General features: G+C 44.8%; 1 non-coding gene across 1 annotated transcript; it reads right to left on the bottom strand.

Moving 5' to 3' along the window:
- Positions 1-4,347: 4,347 nt before the first annotated feature.
- Positions 4,348-4,462, bottom strand: LOC147660693 (U5 spliceosomal RNA). The gene has a single exon (XR_015306212.1). It is a non-coding gene; the product is annotated as a U5 spliceosomal RNA (small nuclear RNA).
- Between the last annotated feature and the right edge of the window lie 1,832 nt (positions 4,463-6,294).

The following is a 6,294-nucleotide window of genomic DNA, read 5'->3' as shown; positions in this document are numbered from 1 at the left end:
GCTGGCCAGCCATTGGAGGAGAGGGGCGTCACTCAGTCCAAGCCCCGTCTTTTTTGGATTCGGGGGCGTTTTTTTAAGCTTCTTTCTTGTTTTCTTTCTCTCCTCTTCCCATTGGCTGGAATTTTACCTTCCAGCCAATGGGAAGAGGAGAGAACGAAAACCAGGCCCCCGAATCGGAAAATGACCGTGCTTTCTCCGAGGCATTTCTGCCTCGCCTCGGAGAAAAGTGGTCGTGCGCTTGACCCGCGAATGGACCCCTCCTATTCCTAGCAGGAACAAGCCCAGTATATATGTACTTTCGGCGGCGGCCCTTCACTATCCAAACACTGGTAAGCAAACGAAAATATTTTGGGTCTTTTTCCAGGTGGGATGTTTCTACATCTTTCTATTGTCAACGGTTCCGTCTGCTCAACTGCCGGCTCCAGCGTGTGTCGCAGCCGACAAGCTGCAGGTAAACCTTCGAGAAACGACAAGAGTAAGCGATTCGACAAAAGGGCTAAAACATGGTACTAAAAGGGTATCGGGTGGGTGTCATAAAACACGTGTTTTGACTCCAGCCGCTGGCACCTTTTCGGAATCGTACGGGAGTTAAAGAACGTTGACAGCCTAAGTACGCACTTTATTTTGCTGGCTTATATTTTGTGTGCGCTTTTCTGTGCTACGTATCCAGCTGGTACCGCGCTGGCCACATTTTAAGCAATCGTGCACCGTGACCGGAGCAGGGTCAGGCTTGTATTGGCGGCCGGCGGCCTTTGTGCCGCTCTAATAGCAGAAGCGCGAGGCACACTGGGTAATACCACTTTGTGGTATGTAGACGCTGATTCACTTGTGCGTTTCCTCTTTTGCACATAGTATCGAACCTGTCAGTATTACGGTGCTTTCTGGGAACCAGGAGTTCATCCCCCTCTTCCCCACCGCTTATAATTGTCCTTTACTCCCAAACTTATCCCATCCTTCTTATCTATGTGGCTTCATTACGGACGCTGGGTACTTCCCCAGTACCCAATTGTGTCTCTCGTGCAAGTCTCCCCTTGAAACTATACCTGCAGTAGGCATGGGGTATTAATGTACCCACTGCTTTTATAATATAGAGCTTTCTCACATACACTCGCTTGTGTGCTGAATAAAGATATGCCCGCATAATTTCTGTGTGCCTTGTTTACGCTAAGCACTCAGACGCGAATGGCGGTGCGGTCTTCAACTAAAGCGACGGTGTCATGGACACGAGTGACTAACTCGATGTTTCTATACCGGATGACACGATTGCCCTGGCCCAGTTCTGCTCACCTTGGGTTCCTTTATCCCTACCACCAGCCCAACCAGGCGTGGTGGCCTTTGAACTAGTACTGGATGCCCGTATGCCGAATCTTATATGTTGCAGTACGAAAATCTACTGGTAACCTACCTTTCCATTGTTCATTCGTACCTAGTAACATTTTCTGGATAGTTGCTTCGGCAGCCACTGCCGGGGTTTCTGCATGGTAAATCTAACTTGCCCAACCGACAACCATTGCCAAAAAAACAAGTGCATAGTATGAATGCCTAGTAATGGTGGTAGTGCATTACGGGTAAGTAGGGTTTGGCTACAAGTAGGAATGTGTCTCCAGCTTGTGAATAGATTGAGCTGTTCTTCAATAGCTCAGGTGTACTGGTCTTAAGACCATTGCAAAATAGTATAAAAACATTGTCTTGCTTGTTGGACTGTGCTCGGAGCCTTTGGAAGTACTGCTGTTTTAATTATGCCTATAAGCGATAAATCTCCGCTGTGCAGCGCTTTTGGTCATCGGTACAAAACGCATTTTTTAAACGTGTACGTTTGTTTTCAGTCTTTGCACCGTTTACTAACTACATCAGAGATGCATCTGTCTTTCTCCACTAGGTATATCACATTTGACTGGACAGAAACATTAAGAGTCAGTCCCACTTTAGAGTTATTTGTGTTTTTTTTTAGCTTCAGTTGCACACTTTGCCGTGTTCTACTGTTGGCACATTATTCTACTTCCTTCCCAAATATATGTGTGAATCGGGGTCGGGGGGGGGGGGAGAAACTTGCCTTGCCCACGGAATGTCTACATGGTGGGAAGAAGGCAAGCATACGTTGCAGGCCGCGTTCTCCTGCCTGGTTACCCATTTTTCATTTTAAAGGGCCAGCCCAGGCAAACTTTGTTGAAAGCGCACAAGTGTTTTTATTATGTGCACATTTTAAAAGGCGTGTTACCGTTTCCTTTATTTGAATTTCAATTCAATGTTTATTTTTGGCTTTAGTCTCGAAAATAAAATCCCACAGACACTTTAAAATCCCAAAGAGCTTTGACTTTTATTTTTAACTGATGTCCAGTTCTTAGAGTTGCTCTGTTTGTTTGTGTGTGTGTGTGTGTGTAGCTCTCTGTGTGTGTGTGTGTGTGTGTGTCTCTGTCTATGTGTGTGTGTGTGTGGCTCTGTCTGTCTGTGTGTGTGCGTGGCTCTGTGTGTGTGTGGCTCTGTGTGTATGTGTGTGGCTGTGTGTGTGTGTGTGTGTGTGTGTGTGTGTGTGGCAGTGTGTGTGTGTGTGGCTCTGTGTGTGGCTCTGTGTGGATAGCTTTTTTTGTAGGTGGCTCTATGTGTGGGTGGCTCTGTCTGTGTGAGGGTGGCTCTGTGTAGGTGGCTCTATGTGAATGACTGTGTGGGTGTCTCTGTGTGGGTGACTCTGTATGTGTGTGTGGGTGGCTTTGAGTGTGTGGCTCTGTGTGGGTGTAAATGCAATAGGTCATGCATATGCGAGCGATTAAGCTATTGGCATTGTAAATGACAATGCCATTTATTTAACGATTAAGCTATTGGCAATGTAAATGACAATGCCATTTATTTATGATGTAAAAAAAAAAAAATACAAAAAAAATATGTCATGAGCAATGCCAATAGCTCTACCTTTAATAATGCTGAGACCATTGCATTGTAAATGCTAGTTTAAAATGTAGCACTTGATAGGAGTACATTTGTTTGCAGGCTGTCTCCCTCCTCCCCAATCCCGTTCGACATTGTTGTTTGCCTGTCTCCCTCCCGCATTGTTGACCTCTTGTGCTTGCTTGCCCTGTCTCCCATGTGCATTGTTGCTTACCCTACTTACTCTGTACTGTTGTTGCGTGCCTGGTTCCCGTACCCCATCCCACATTGTTTCCACATCGTTATTGCTTACCCCTATTCCATCTCTCACTGAGTTTACATGAGCCATTCCCTCGGCCCCTCCCCCATTGTTGCTTGCTTTGTCCCCCTGCCACCTTCCTCCATCGTTGCTTGTCCCGTACCCCTACATCCTTAGCCCATTGTTGCTTGTCCCGTACCCCACCCTTCCCATTCTTTGTTGCTTGCCCAGTCTTTTTGACCCTCACCGCATTGTTGCTTGCCCTTTTCCACACCTCCTCCTGCCAGAAAACAAAAATCAATCAGACACAGCCAGCACTAGCCATATCATAGTGCTATTTTCCCTAAACATTGATAAAGACAATATGCCTCACCTACGCGAGATCTATTGGCTTAGTCAATGTTTTTTGCCATGTTGTACAGATGCGGGCTGCTGTGCAGCATGGTTTAAAATCAAATAAAAAAGCACTGTAAAGCAGCAAGCATTGAACGCGTCATCGGACTTTTATGTCTTACCTTCATCCATGCTGCACAGCTGTACCTGGCTACGAAAAAGCCTGGACAAAGACATTCGATCTTGCATGGGTACGACTTATTGCCTTTGCTAATGCTTGTTTTTTAGGGCACTTGTTGAACCACTTTTCGAGGATCATCGCAGGGTTGAGTCTGCAGGACTCAAACTTGATTTGCCCATTTTAAAGTAGGAAGCTAGGCCTTGGCATGATTTAAATATACTATATAAATATATATATATATCCACAGGAATCTCCTTGCTTCAAAGAAGTCGATCGAGCCACACCAACCAGGTACGTCAAAGATTATTTATTTTGCGGGCAAAAAGACGCGTTTCGAGCACACAGGCTCTTGGTCACATCAATATATATATATATACACACATACACATATATATTTTAATGCCCCTTTAGAATTTGAATCACAGAGGCGATTTCAATCAAATCTCAATAATCATGAGACTGATCTTGAAATAAACCCCAGATTGAAAAGTTATGGGTTTTATTTACCAATTGATCCTTCTTTATCTTTTGTTCTATAGCGCTGCTCGTATACAGCAGTGAAGCCTTTCATAGAGCGATGTTTGCGTTCTTGTTACATGAGTATACTGTAAGTTAAGCGCGTCAGTAAAAGTCGTTTCCCGATCTGCTTCGAGATTGAATCAATTGTAACAGTATGAAGATACAGTTTTACTTTTTTAACCATTAATGGGGTAACCCTGCAGCAGCAGGGCTTACAAAAATTGAGTGAAACTCTTTAATGTTCCTCTCCACGGAAATCTTTAGTAAAAGGCGAAAGATTTATTCGGTTTGAAGAGAAACCAGAGTATACGTCTTTCACAGACTCACTATGCCCCCCAATAACAGCTATCCACAGAATATTAGGGTGATTTACTCTTCTAAGTCTATCATTGATAATCCTTCAAAATATAACCAACTCGTGAGAAACCTTGTAATCCGGTACATTGACAAAACACTTCTCGAGATAATCGACACAAAAGCGGGTCGCACTAGTGACACGGATTTATGGGTATGTAAATTTAGTCTTCGGTCACGTGACATTAAAGGCTGTCACACTCGAGTCTCGCAGCTCAAGCCTTGGCGTCGGCTCCTTTCACTCTTCTCATTCTGAATGGTGCAGCGTTCGGAGCCTCGCGCAGGTTTGTGTGAGGCTCGGTGGCTCCCAAGAGGAGGACTTTTACATGTCACCATCAACAAGGCATGCTGGCTGGCTCATTGATCTTCTTTCCGAGACAGTGAACGAGCCAGTGTGTTTTCAACTTGCAGCCTATAAGGCTGCATCAGCTGCTGTAAGAAAACAAGCATTGGCAGAGAGGCAAAATGCTGACTAACGGCTTTGCCAATGCTTTTCGGCAAAGTTGTATATTATCGGCAAGATGCTGCTGTGCAACATGACCAAAAGAAAACAAAACAATAAAAGCAGCGATGATTTGGGCATAGTGTAAGTGCGCGCGTGCATCATTGCGCATGCGCAATTGCAAAGTGAGGCAGGCCCCATGGGGCATATTATCAAGGAACCGCGTTAAAATTATCGCTGCTTTAGCGGCAGGAAACTGCTGCTAAAGCGGCGATAATGGGCTTGATAATATACCCTTGAGAATTCCAATATAAGCCCATGTTCTGATGTTAACATGGGCTTCTATTGGAATTCTCGACGGCATATAATCAAGCCCATAATCGTTGTCTTTAGCGGCAGTTTCCTGCCGCTAAAGCGCCAATAATTGTAAGGCTGTTCCTTGATAATATGCCCCCATATCTTTTTTAATTCACTGAACCAAAAGGGACGGATTAACGGATTAATCGTTTTACCCAAGGACAGTGTTAGAGCTGCTACCAGATAATGAAATGCGAAAAGAACTTACAGGGGAATCATATATCTTATGTGCAAAATCACGTATTAAAAAGAAACCCAAACATTTCCACTTCATTCCTGTTGCAAGGTTCTTCACTGAACAAGAACCTGGGTAGTTTATAGAGTACTCGAAGAGCTTTTGTGATCTAGTGCTAGGTTTGCTTCTAGCCATGCTCCTGGAGGCAAGGAAACATCACCTCAAGTCTACTGGAGAGCTGTGGTCTGCCTGACACCAGGGAGCCTGCCTGCTGAGATGGGAAAAGGAACAACTTCACCCACAGGAGCTGTGTACCCAGGGAAGCTTAGCCCAGCCACGAGTCCGCAGAGATCGGTGCTACCCAGGGAAATGGACTGCTGTGGGACTACCATTGGTTGATTTATGATTGTTTGAATTTGATTTAGTTAGCTCGTTGACTGCTCACAGTGACTTTACTGAAAGAGTCCCAAGGGACCATTGGGACATATTACCAACAAGTAGCGATAATTATCGCTAAATAGGCTTAGCGACAATTTTTTTTATCGCTGAGCATCGCCAGAATTTATCTCTGAGATAGCATGCTATTAGCAACGTTTATCTCCAAAGCGGTACATTTTCCGGTGACAGCGGCGAAATACGTAAATATCGCTGAGAATACAGCGATATTCACGCCTTAGCGACAAAATGCTCTTAGCCATGTTATCCACCTCCCTTTGGATAACATGGCTAAGAACTGGTCTGAGCAGGCGTTAGTTTTTGAAGATATTCGCGCTTAGCGCGAATATTTCCAACACTACGCCTGTGTTGATAAT

Source organism: Lissotriton vulgaris, unplaced genomic scaffold (genome assembly GCF_964263255.1).
Source record: "Lissotriton vulgaris unplaced genomic scaffold, aLisVul1.2 SCAFFOLD_763, whole genome shotgun sequence".
Lineage (NCBI taxonomy): Eukaryota > Metazoa > Chordata > Amphibia > Caudata > Salamandridae > Lissotriton > Lissotriton vulgaris.
The sequence above is the reverse complement of the archived record's forward strand: the minus strand, read 5'-3'. Positions and strand labels throughout refer to the sequence as shown.